This window comes from Mercenaria mercenaria, chromosome 16, assembly GCF_021730395.1.
Source record: "Mercenaria mercenaria strain notata chromosome 16, MADL_Memer_1, whole genome shotgun sequence".
NCBI classification, from domain to species: domain Eukaryota; kingdom Metazoa; phylum Mollusca; class Bivalvia; order Venerida; family Veneridae; genus Mercenaria; species Mercenaria mercenaria.
Window position 1 is genome coordinate 45,102,566 of NC_069376.1, and position 14,320 is coordinate 45,116,885.

At 33.0% G+C, this 14,320-nt stretch overlaps 1 protein-coding gene across 1 annotated transcript in view; it reads left to right on the forward strand.

Annotated features, from left to right (window-relative positions):
* Nucleotides 1-12,001: 12,001 nt before the first annotated feature.
* LOC123541432 (uncharacterized) overlaps nt 12,002-14,320 on the forward strand; it is a 52,904-nt gene continuing 50,585 nt past the window's right edge. The window contains exon 1 of the mRNA XM_045326898.2: nt 12,002-12,321. The gene's annotated coding sequence lies outside the window, so the exon portion shown is untranslated. The remainder of the gene's footprint in view (nt 12,322-14,320) is intronic.

Consider the following 14,320-nt stretch of genomic DNA (forward strand, 5'->3'; position numbering starts at 1 on the left):
TTGCACCAAGACAAGACATACTCCATAATTTAGATAATAGTTAAGAAGAGTGTTTGTTTATTATAGTGTCACCCCGACTGAAATGGCCAGCCAAGTTAGCTTATGAGACACCAACATACATTGAGCAGCATTACTTCCCGATTCCTATATTTCAATGTCAGGCACCAGGCAGGTAGGCAACCGGTAACCATTATTTAACTAGCTGGTGGCTCACCAACCGGTCTCTCGTCAGTAGCAAGTCTCGCCTCTAACAGAGCTCGAACCTTTGACCTCCGATTGCGGGGCAGGTGCCTTATCCAGTAGGCCACAACAGCTCGGTAAATATATCATATATATAATTTTTAGGCATTGTTATAATCATCTTTATTTCTAGCAAATTAATTTAAAAGCTAGTTAATCTACAAATGCTGTCAAATATCTATATGTACAAATGTATAAAAACACAAACATCACGCATTCATCAATGAATGCAAAATAATTACATGTACAATGTACGAGCTTTTCGTGCACCACCCACTGTTTAATCATAACAATACATCACTGAGTAACGTCTAGAAATCAATTCGTCACAATACATTTATATCGCGGGTTGTCCTTATTCACATGAAGCATGTTCTTTTTGGAAATCTAGTTATTTAAAGACCCGTTACCCTTCCAAATCTCAGCAAGGCATTTTATTCATATTTTCTGTTTGTCTAAACATTGACGACTGTAAATTGTGAAAAATGAATTCAAAATGCTTTTCACCTGGCAGCTTGTACGAATGCCGCACGCGTTTGGTGCATTTCGGCAATATTTGCAGTTTGTTTTCATCATAAGTAAAAGATATCAGCTTAATCGGTGGCGTTATACAACAAAATGAAACATTAGATTTGTGCATTTGACATCTTAAATGTTCTCTTCAGATAAAAGTATATTATTCTCGCATTGTATAAATTTATTCAATTTGTTTAATACATTCATAAGTAAGACTACACTCAATCAATATAGCTATACGTTTGCATAATTGCCGTTAGTTAAAATCATAACTGGCCGACCGCATTTAATAAAGAAGCCACCACGGTGGTGTTTATGACGTATATATAAAAATATTCATTGGGATTTGTTTCTTTAAAGTTGATTTGATCGAAAACAGTCACAAACGATCGGCCCGTGAGTTTACGTCGTACATTAACATTGTAGAACTTGATAAACATCATTAATAAAAATGGAAATACATCAAAGGCATTCAGTTTAAATATTTCTTACTGATTGTTTCTGAATCGTGAATAAATGATAACTTGATATTTATTCCACTTTGCTTCTTTTACAATGATTTCAAATATTTATTTTACTCAAATATTTTACAATACATTTGAAAGTCTGGACGAATTTACTTCCATGACGCTTTTTGCAAATTGGAATCAATCGCAAACAATCTAATGATCGCGTATAGTTATATGCCTACGCCATTATTGTTACATAAGAATCACCGTTGTTTGAAAACCAATCCGTCGTATGTACATCATGATTAGAAACAGTGATATCTTCCCAATAGGAAAATCCATATTCCGAGAATACAGCCCCTCAAACATTATGACAGTGGTAGAATGTGTATAATATTAGTTTTGCCTTTTTGTTTAAAGCAAGTTCGCGGCTATAACAGAGGCTACTGTACTCGTAACAAGCACATATAGATAGATTTATTTCTGCATAAAATGTATACAAAACATGGTAAAATAGATATCAAAACATATATGTAAAAGAACATAAATGAATTTAATATAATGCCATATTGCCATGCCAACTACATTATACACAAAGGATAACACAAAAAAGGGACAAAGATGTCTCTTATTTCCATTGTGGTCCTTATAATAATAATTATTTTTATTATTTTATATCTTCCATATAAAAATTTGTATCACATCATATTCTAATGTGTTTCATATCTATTGTTTTGCCATTATAAACAAATACTGGAAAAGAAACGTTTCCATCGGATGCACGTTTTTGTTTGTTAGTTTCAAAATGTTTTGAAATTTTAATAAAAAGATTTGTAAAGGCATTCTATAACGTTAAATATTTATCTTTATGTCCCTTAAAGGAGCATATTTTTAAAACGTACGTTTTAAAAGCGAAATGACTCTATTCTTTATAAGCGTACGTCACTGTCGTATGTTTAATTATTAAGTGCTATGTTTTTCGTACCATTTAATGCTAAAGATCATAGTTTTTATATTATCTTTTGAAAGGTAACGTGGTCTTGAAACTGGCCTCAGACATAGTATAGTAGAGTTTAAAATACGTGTACGTTAGGAAATAGTTAGAACGTAGTGATAATCATGTTCTAGTGAGTGAGTTAGGTTTTACGGCGAATCGACACAAAATGGTCATATATCGCCGAGAATCATGTTCTAAGTTTACTGAGTGTTTCGCTATGAATTCAAATAAATGTAAAAAAAATATTTCTGCAAAATAGAGTCGCAATCACAAGTGCTTATTATTTTAAGACTCGTAAACTTCGCTTATCTCATCGGTCGATAACTGGTCAGATGGAAGTTTAAAGAAAGAGGCAATCTTCGCAACAAGTCATATTCTTGTAAACAACCTTGAACAAGCCACTTTTTCTAAAACAAATTCACACGCAATTTAATGCCAGCCTGCCATATTTGGCATATTTAACGATTAATCTAATCCGCACTCTCGTTATATTTCGATAAAAATGTGTATTGAGGGTTTGTTTATTTACCACATTGCTGTTTGTGAGTGTAGTCATAAAATAAAATACTTACAGTATAATAATATCGGCGAATATCCAAGTCAATGCCCATAAGCTTGGATATTCAACCCATCTTCATGCAATTAACTGCTTAGTTATTTACATATTTTTTGTCAAGAAATCTAGACTTGCTGATTATATGTAATAGATCTACGTCTATAAAATGTCACAGCTCTTCCAGAAAAAATAACAATTTAACTAGAATAGCGTATGTGTAGCATAGAAGTGCAAATGATCATGTAAATAATTAACGGCTTTTGTACTCTCGAGGCGTTGCCGGTCAGTAATTGCATTTCCAGTTGTTTTAGGCAAAGGTTTCTTGAGATGAGTGGGGATATTTATTAGCCTATATTGTGGACTATCTACCCACACAAATGACGCTCATTTCCTGTAATTGTCATTTGTTAATAGAACGGAAAGGGAACAAATTAGAAATAAATATTGCATATCTACCTAACGATATAGCTTAGCAATAAAACAAGGTCAAAGACCCAAGAGAAATAGCGACATTTTTCAAGAGTGCAGTTTCCCAATATCTGCAGCAGATGTAAGGATGTATAGATGACAGATAGCTACCTAAAAGTCATCAAGGGATGCGGGAAAGTTACTTACATTTGTATATGTTTCTATAAAATCCGTTGACCAATCTATCATTTAATAAACTTACATAATGGTAAATTTAGCACTGAATACCTTTCGTTGTTACAGTACTGTTTATACCTCTGAAAATTATTTCAATACATTTGTCAGAGATCTCACACGCACAGATGAAGGTAGTTCTTTTAGAAACCAGACATACATTGATTTAGGAACTTTCCAAATCTCAGCGATGCGTAACATTCATATGTTCTGCTTGTCTGAAATAGTTACAAATAGTTGAATGTTTTTTTTCCAATTCCCCACAATACGATAAAGATTATCCATTGACAGTCAACAATTACATGTAAATCACAACATCATAAATATTCGAAAGTTGTTTTTCGACTTTAAACGTCTTTTTGTTCATAAAAGTGTTAAATACAAATAAATCGTTGTATTATCATTATAATTATTATTAATATTATTATTATTATTACTATTATTATTACTTTTATTATTATTATTATTGTTGTATTGTTGCTCAACACTGGTATAGTAATCTTTACAGTAAATTAATGACATTAAACAAAACAAGATAAACAGATTAAGATATAAAAGAACACTAGACAAACTTGATATTCTCATTGACACCACGTTTTGTTTTTGTTTTGTTTCAATGTTCAAATTTGATGAATTTTTTATTGCTCCTTTTTCATGTCAATCTATGTATATGGTGACTTATACATGACCAACTTCGATTGTGATTACTAATATGGGCACATGCAAGTGGCGTGTGAGCTGACTATCTCACTTTCAATGTTATTACTATACAGCACAATGCGGCCAACCACATATGATCGAAAAATCACTGTGATTTTACATGATACATTAAAAAACATAAAACAATATATTTGGTTTAAGTTTAAATTTTTATATCGGAGGCATCGATATAGCATCAACGTTTGATTACGGTTCATGTCGTACGTATACATCAATGATAAAGCTTGTCTCGAGTCCATAATATAGATGGAAATATAATAATGCTATTCCAATTACATGACTTCCTTATTGACTATTTCTAAAATGTCTTTGGTATTCTATGTTTTAAGGGCCAGTAGATCAATGGTCAAGGTCACAGTGATTTTGTGACTGAAAGTGTTTCCCGCTCCGATCAATAACGTAAGAAGTTTTTATTCCACTGCCTTTAGACTTCATAAGATTACTTTGTGGTCAAGATGTGGCCTCCCTGATTAAGGGGTCAGTAGGTCAATGGTCAAGGTCACAATAATCTAGAGACTGAAAATGGTCTTCACGTTCAGTTCAGGAACTTCATAGGATATTTTGGTCAGCAGATAACTTCTTTGTGTTTGGTTCAAATGTCAAGGTCATAGTGATCTCGGTTCTGTAAATGGTACAGGCCATCATATTTAAATGCATATTATTGTACCTTGAAATGGAATTTCTGTGAATCGGTTTTTATTTTATTTAAGGGATTTCTTTTGTAGAGAAATTTACTTCGATCCTTGATAACAAATTTTATACATGAAGTCGCAAATACATGGGAGGAAAATTCTTATATTCAAATAGTCATTAGTGTAATATATAACACAACTAGCATGTTACTTTCATGTTTAACGGTAGATATTGCCAGCTAGTTTGGTCATTGTTTACTAATACCAATCTGTTGGCAATCAACAGACAAAAAGACAGAAATGGTTTTGCATTAAAACTGTTACATTTAATGTAGGATTTATTTTTCTAGAGAACGGTTATTCATCACATAAAAGCTTAGATTATGTGACTTTAAGCATTAGCTATTTCCCCGGAGAACACTTACACTGACATTGAACTAAAATAGTGTTGTTATTTTTATATCAATGCCAGTGTTTAAGTAATTTATTATCTTGTTTTCCAGACAGCAGTTACACGTTTATTTCTGTGAAAATATCCCTAGTGTAGTCCATATATTTTTCTGAGTAATAGTATTTGTTTTCTTCATCAGTGAATAAATAAGCTGTCTGAGGGCGTATGTGCTGTTGTATTGTCATGTGAGTTATGCCAATGTAAGATTTTGTTTAATTTTCAATCATATCGGTCTTTCTGTCTGCTTGTAACTGATTTGTTATGTATGTGTGTGTGCGTGTGTGCGTGCATTTGTCTGTGTTTGCGTATGCTACCTTTGCTAGGTTTAGTGTCACATATATAATTTAGATCATATGGCGATTTTTTCAGCTTTTAATAGTGGGATATAGGGGGAGGTTGTGTGTGTTGGGGGGGGGGGGCGAAGAAGAATTTAGGAGCCCTTTTCAAGCAATATTTCATTCAAGACGGGGCACCTGATTGGAACTACCGATCAGCCAGGAGGATAGTTCCTAACAAGTCAGAATTCGGCACCTTAAGCGAAGTGTAGAATCCATAGCAATGAAGGGCAAATAATTCAGTCAGCGAACATAACCGATGTCCAAGAGCAAAATGACTTCATTATTTCACAATCTTTGCAGCCGTTGTCTGAGATATTAGGGTGGTTGTATGTATGACAAAATTTCATGAAAAGACTCAGTCGAACCGAGTCAGCTGTTACTTTGTTTGTTCGCGTACTCCTTACAGCTTTAAGTATCAAGGGAATGCTGCAGAAGTGTGACTAATTGATCCGTCCTACAATTTCAGCAAGAAATTTCAACGATATATTTATGATCACGACATTTGAGAATTTGCCATTTCCGGTGTTGTGACCTGGCTACTTAGTCGCTGGAGAAGACCATAGATAATGTTGTTATTATTTTTTGCACAACATTTTTGGATACTTTGATAGTATGCCTGTATATGTGAAATCATAAATATTCGTGGGGGACTAATTTTCGTGGATTTCGTGGCTGAGTTAATCCACGACAATTAATCCCAAATGAACAAGTAAAATTCCCATTCATTTTATGTTCAAAAATTGAAATCCACGAATTTATATCCCCACGAAATTGCCATTTTAAACAAAACCACGAAATTTCATGCCCAGGAAATTAAATGATTTCACAGTATTATGTGTGTTCATACAAAAATATGATTTAACAAACACATGTAAACTAGTAAATGAATTCATACCAAAATCAATCATTCAAGATAATGCAGACTAGGTTTGATCGAGCGCGTTCGTGGGAGGTATTGACACGTATAACAACTATCAAGCTCCCATCCCACATTCCCTGCACGAAATTCAGCGAATTAATAGATGCATATCTAATGGATTTCATTATCCTAAAGGTTCACAAAAATAACAACACTAAATACAGATGCGGAAAGACTTTTCATGGTCGTCACACAGCATTAAAGGCTCAGTTGTTAAATAAATGCATCGGACACTCATCGTTTAGACATATTGAATTCAACACAGAAAGATAGTAGCAGGTATGGGTTGAAAACAAGAAAATGGCCCGCTATAGAATACAAACGATTGCGGTAACAACTAAATGCTACATCGTCTCATTAATCCGCTTTGTTTTCTAAGTGCAACAGTACCTGCTGAAATATATCCTGCAGTACTACACTCTTGAGTATTATCTGTGAATAAATGATAAGTTAGCTTTTGTAGCTACAGATAATATTCACAAGGGTATATGAGCCGAAAGTCACGAAGTCATAACATGAATGGCTCTGAAAGAATATGTTGCTACATTGTGCAATATGGTCCTATTGAGGCAAAACTACAAAGGACTGTACGAAATCAAAGCGCGCTTCTGATTAAATCTGGTAAGGTTTTTCCATGCAAGGTGTGTGTATGTGGCATTATACATATGTCACAAACTACTTGCACCGTACGCATCGTATAATGTTGAGCAAATGATAAAAAAACTTTCCCGTGAGCAAATTCCTTATGAAAAATGAATATTTCATGTGTTTTACAGTTAATGATATATCTGTATAAAGGGGTTTGATTAAAGGTAAAGGTAAAGGTCTTGTTTATTATAGTGTATCCCATTTGAACGGGCCAACCAATTTGGCTTATGAGACACCTTTATTGTGCGTACCAATTACCTCCCAATTCCTACCGCTATGCCAGGCGCCAGGCGGATAAGAAGTCAGTAACCATTCATTTAACTAGCTCGCGGCTCAATTACCAGCCTTTTTGGAATGAGTGCTATGACAAACATCCCCCCGACGAACGCTCCTCGTGGGGCTCGAACCTTCGACCTCCCGATCCTGAGGCGGACGCCTTAATTAACCACTGGGCCACGGTGGCCGGTTTATGTACATAGCTTTAAATACCGCGTTCGATGTGATAAAACTATATGAAGTCGAAAATCTGATCCATTGCATATCAGAGAAAAACTCGGAAATGTAATTAGTATTTTACACGTAAAATTATATGATAATACCTTTTTTGCAATAATAATTTGTTAATATATCTTAATAAAAAGAAATGTGTAAATTCCACGAAAAAAAAAAAAGGTTTTAAACTTTGCATCATGTCAACAGGTTCTGTTTAAAAAGCGTTATGTTCTGTTTTACATATCTGAGTGCATCCAATCAGTACAGGTATAAGAAAAAGTACATGTGCCATTGCCCTATGTAATTTATGATTCTTTGCTAAAAGCTACCTAAATATAGAGTTTGCTGACAATAGATGTACTCAGACTAAAGATATTCAGTCTGAACCATTGTTTTTCATAATTTTAGAAATAGTGACCCCCTAAAAAGTCCAAAGCTAGAACTTATATTTAAAGTTATAAACTCGAAACCAGCTTTTTGGTTATCAAAGTGAAAATATCTATTTTAGTTACTTTGACATTGACGTTGACCCAATGGCACTAATATAAAATGATATTTTTATGACAAAAAAGAACAAAAGGGAAAACAATTTTAAATCTCAATGGAGCATAAAAATCTATTCTTTTTATTTTAACTAGGACCTCATTTTCCTTTTTCTTTGTTTAGTTACATTGACCTTGACCCTGACCCTGACTTACTCAAAATACATTCCCAACTTTGAAGTTTAAAGATTAATTAAGTTATGCTGACCTTTAACATGATCACAATGACCCAAAATACAATTCCTACCTTGGTTTTTCTATAAGCTACCTATAGGCCAAGTTAAATGGCAATAAGTCGATGCAAACTAAAGTTATTGAGCGGAAACCGTTTCTCCTATTTTAGTGACAGTGACCTTAACATTAAACCAAGTAACCTCATATGCAATCCAAAACTCCGTCTCCATGTAAGCTACTTATATACCAAGTTTTATTTCAATCAGGCACTGCTAACTCAAGTTATTGAGCAGAAACCAAAAGCCCGCTCGCCGACATGCGGCAATCTAATGACAAGTTTTGTTTGAAAACATGGTTAAAATTGAACAAATTAATTTCATAATAACGATACTAGAGAAATGCACAGGGAAGTATGCTTGGTCACTATCAGCTCATTTGTTCGCATGGAATCGGTACAAACAGGAAATAAAAATTCGGATGTTATAAGACAACAATAATGGAACAATTTGGATATGACACGAACAGCACGAAAATTCTCTCCTTGGGGTACTTTGCCACAGCGTGAATATCTCAATATTTAATGATTGCTAATATCCCTCTCAGTATTTTATGCACTTTATTCAAGAAAGCAACGTTCGGACGAATGTCTACTCATGACTGAAAATGATAGTAATACTGCCAAACGTTGCCTGATGAAAAATAATTTGTGCTTTAAAGCAGCAGTAAATCATTAAGAGTTGCTGACTTACTTTAGATTAATGTCCACCTTAAGTTGTATAATACTCATTTATGTCATTCCTAAAATATGCCAGGCACTGTGTTAGATGCTGCATATTTTATTGAAATTATGTGACACGGGAAAAAACTGTGCATTGATATAGCGGTACGTACTGGATAGAAGGCAGTTTAATTGATATACATGTCACAAGTAACAAAATACAATTCTGAGATATCTGCATATGTATTCATACGGTGGTTTATATGGAATTTCAATGATATATTGGAGGGCAAATCCGTACAAAGCCGCGTGTGTTCCCTAGTCAAATAATGGACAAGACAGAAAAATATAATAAAAATACTTATTTATTATATCAAATATGTAACCCATGTGAATTTAAAAGTATGAAATGGAATAAGATAGTTTCAAGCGAATTGTATATAATTCGGACCGAAGCGTGGCAATGAAGACAGTTCAGAGAATAAGATAATATTTACCTTTTAATCATTGCTGTCGTTCCCTGTATGTAGCATAGGTGTTCTGTTTATTTGAATATATGGAGTTCTTTTACTTTTGTGCTTAAAAGCGGCTTTCACTATATTTATATTCTACTGATTTTGGCACAACTTGTCTAGAAAGTCCCATTGTGTAAAATATCTCATGTCTTCTTTGACCTACTTCTGTTGGTTAATGTGTCAATTATCTCATATATTAACCAGATTTGAAATACTTCAATGCATTAATTGTTTGTTATACACTTTTCCCAATAGTTTTATTCAAAATGATTGTATTCAACAAGTTTCATACTTCAGAAAGAACATCCATATCAAGTGCAGTGTAAATCACTAAAATTTTATTATACAGGACCTAACTTCCATTTTAAAATCACACGTATTTCTAGAGACCCTATTTTTCACCTCGATCAGGTCGTGCAAGAACTTACATTTATCCCAAAAAAAATCAAAGGATTTCGATGAAATGTATAGCAAAGCGAGTACTATTATGCCGCGACTGATATACACAGGAAGAATAAAATCTATCATGATGCATTAATCAGAAGCGTGCGTTACATGTTATACCTTGTATTTTTTACATTTTGTTAGCTGAACCTTATGTAATCAGAATGTACTGTATGTATTATACCGTGTTTAATCCAAAGAAATATGTACATTTTCCCTGATGTTAATTGTACTTTCATAAAACCACTTGATTTATTTGATTTTCCTTCCTACATCATCTTTTTTATTATATTAGACTACTAAAGCAATATACATGTATTTGTATTCACTTGTAACTAAATAGAAAAAGAGTGCTTGTAAACATTCAAGTTCTTTGTCTGATTGTATAGTGTTAGTTATTCATTCGGTACAATAATTGAATGCCACTGAATACCTATTATCATTGATTTTATGGATGATCCCTTCGTACCTACAGTATAAGCTAGAGAAGGATTGAAGTTACCGTGTAGTTAATATCTAAACAGGGAACGACATTTTTATTATTATCGTTTTATCCAAACGCTGAATGGATAATGTACGATGTTCCAGTCAGAATTTTAGATAGAAAAATTGGAATATCATAGTTCATTTTTGCAATATGCAATACGAATCTGCAAGTCTGCTGTTTTTGTTATAATGAAATTAATAACAACTTCGTTGCTAGAGAAGTATGAAAAACATTTTCGTTTATAATATTATCTCTAGAAATTTATTAACTGAAAAATATGTATAATTAATAAGAAAAATAACATATAAGACTTTAATTACCTTTTGTATCATAGCTTGGTGTTTTTTCGTAACAAATTTGGTGCAGGTAATTCGTATACACTGAATACAGGGTGCGGTAACTAAAAGTGTGCAGGTATTTAATACCCGCACGCTAGTTACCGCACTGTTGGATAGGAAAGTATGCCAGCGTGTCTGGAACAGTAGACAGCGAAGTGCATTTTATTGATTTTCTGCTCAAGCATTGGTTTATTTTACCAGGGCTTTAAACATTTGTAAAGCAAGGATTTTAAGTACTCACTGAACTGCTGTATATGGCAATGTGGAACGCCTACAACTACCATATATGGATGGCTATGATACAAAACAGAAAGAACATTAAAACTCTCGGGTAAACAATTTATACTCGGGGGCTACTGATTAATCTGGTTATTTTGCGCACGCCGATGTTTAACATTTAGTTCAAAATATTTCATTTGCACGTTGTAGAAACCCGATATACATAGCGGTTTCAATTACATTCTGTTGTGTCATCTTTCATACATGTTCCTTCTTGATCTTAATGGTTTCTAATGTTATGATATCTAACTAATGAAGCATTGGATATAAATATAAACACATATATGTAATTTTGTTTCAGTTAATGACAATACAACCATACAATGATTTGATTTATTTCTGAAATTTCAAGGATTTTATTGACTATTACAGCAGCCGTATTTAAGTGCTGTGTGGTGGCTGTAAAACAGTATCCCAATATTTAGACTGGGTGTTGTTGTAGTTTCTTGGTCCACCTGGGTGATGGATAACACTTATTTTTACTGTAATTTACTGTCAAATAATTCCACTTAAGCCGGTGTTAGTGGGCGTGGGGGATGTTGAACATTTCATACCCTCTCATAAACAAACTAAATTAAACCAAATCGGTTTATTGCTTGGTTGCGTTCTACGATTCCAAATGATCTTTTCCGCAGACTTTATTATGATTTCATTGTGTTGGCATGAATGCTCTCAGATTGTGGTATATGTTTATTCAAGTACATTGTTAGGTTTGCGGGCAAATATTGAACAGCTGGAATGAGATTCATAACCATATTAATACTTACATGCACTTCAACTGATAAAGTTGTACAGGCACTTAAGTTTATATGTGAAACATTACACCTGGCATGAACACGACGGAAAACACAATACATTCTAAAGTACTGGCAAAAAATGCAAGGTCATGGATAATAAGGTTCTCAATGCGTTTACTTATAAATGTGGCTTCACATTGAGTGGGCTACGAACGTAAAGTGAATTCCTTTCTTTTCATTTCCTGTTTTATAGAGTTTTTGGACTTTTTTTTTAGCTAGTCGCAGTATTTGAGAATGACTTAGTATGAGAAAGTGTTACCGAAACCATCGCTTGGGATTTTTATTACTTTTATACCATTAACTGTGTTTAATTTACGTAACGACCTAACATATTTTACTGGGGTAAACTATTTCTTCTGAGATGTCAAGTTCCTTACTTTGTGGATTGGATTCGGAATTTATGAAAGTGTAGACAGCATACAGCAAGGTAAACGAAACATTTGTAAGGCTTATGTCACAGTATAATAATGCATGCATATATCTAAAATGCTTTTCAAATAAAAAGTTCCCATAGAAATATGAAACGTATCTAACACGCTAACAGTAATAGACACACTTTAAAATATATATGGTATTTTCTTAATATACTCTTAAACATTGCATCTATATGTTTCTTACCAGAAAATAAATTAAAAGTATCATAGGATATTGTCCGACAACAACGAAAGAACTTATATTTACACTTCTTTGTGTCGGTTTAGGTTTTGTTTCATGCTACAGGATTGCCGTTAGCTATATAAAGTTCATTATCAAAGATATTGCAATCCGCATGTGTGGGTAATTAAGACAAAATATATAACATACAAAATCATTGCATTATTATAACTATCTTGGCACAGATATGTTTAAGATATGAAATTAAAACCTCGACTGATTAAATAGAAATGTGTTAATAAGCCAGCACGAGTGTGATTAGTACAATATTACTCGTATTTTGCAATTATGTTACCTCAAAACGTTAGTTGATTTTAAAAAGCAATAAAATGTTTTTTTTTACCTGTTACAAAGTAAATTCAAACAGCATCTCCTATACTTTATTTTGTTTTTGTTAGGTTTAACGGCGCATCCTCCTATACTTAAATCGAGTTCAACGTCAAAATGTGATTTAACTATCAAAATTACAAAATTATAATGTCTTTACTTTTTTACACGACAAGCAGATATTTCTTGTTGGTTTTATTCTGGAGTGTAAATTGTTATTTTATTTATATTGTTTTTACCTTAATTATTTTATAATAATTTTTGCTGGAAGGTAAAGCTTAGAATTCATAACTAGAAAGGTAATGAAATGTTTCTTTATTATACAAGTAGATATATTTATCATAATTTTCTGTAGTCAATGTTTAGATTGTGTCGTATTTGAGGCGAATACATGGAATGCTCCTCTAGCATTTTTTCCAACTTTGATTAATCAAAGAACCAATTAATTGAGTCGCATTAATTCGAGATAGTGTCATAATATCAACACTTAAAAAAAAAGAAACATCAAAATGAAGATGTAGCGTAGATCAGCACAAAATTAATTTCTAAAATCAAAAGATTCAGTCTTAAAAGAACATTATTGAAGAGGTTGGTCTGTTCTTGCAAGTTAGTAGCACGAGCAAAGTATATCTCTAATGCCCCTTTCAGACTACAGTTTAAATGTGTTTTAAAGAGGTTCTATTTTTCAATCCAATTTGCGTCCACTAACAATGTGTATAAGAATGGATATTATTTGATGGTGATGTGGATTTTTTTTAAAAAATGATGTAAAATTACCTCCACCGGTAGTTTTAATATTGCATTATAAATTAATCTAAATTTGCGGTTTTAAAATATATTAATGGCTTTCCTACCAATTTGACATTATGGCGTGAAAATCTTACGTGTTTATGAACAATGGATGCAATGGTTGTGAATTCTATTTCTTCATATTATGTCTGCACGTCAGTTATCTTTTTTTGTTTACTACAGATTATTCCCAAAAATATCAAGTTTCTACATCAAGCTTACTTTGCATAATGCAACAATGATTTAAAACATGTATGACTCTTTCATGCAAATACACCTAAATCAACATTCTAGTGCCTAGTGTGAATGCAAACTAGATTATATTTTAATGGCTTTTTATCTTAACCGCTAATTAGAGCCATCACTAGAACAATGCGGATGTGTGAACACGGTATAAGTCGAAAGTTTTTAAGCGAAGTAAGTATGTAACACTTAGGACGTAAAATTTTCTATTATTTATATAACAAGCCTGAATATAAGCACATGTCAGTTACAGATTATATCTTGGAAAAACGTTAGTTTATTTCAACGTGGCATACGTTATAATGGCATTTTATATGCGGATAGTTTACAAAAAATACTGTCTACAACTTGCACAAGATTCCTTCTGGTTATAATTATGAACAAATGCGAAGTATTCACACTTTAAAAATAAC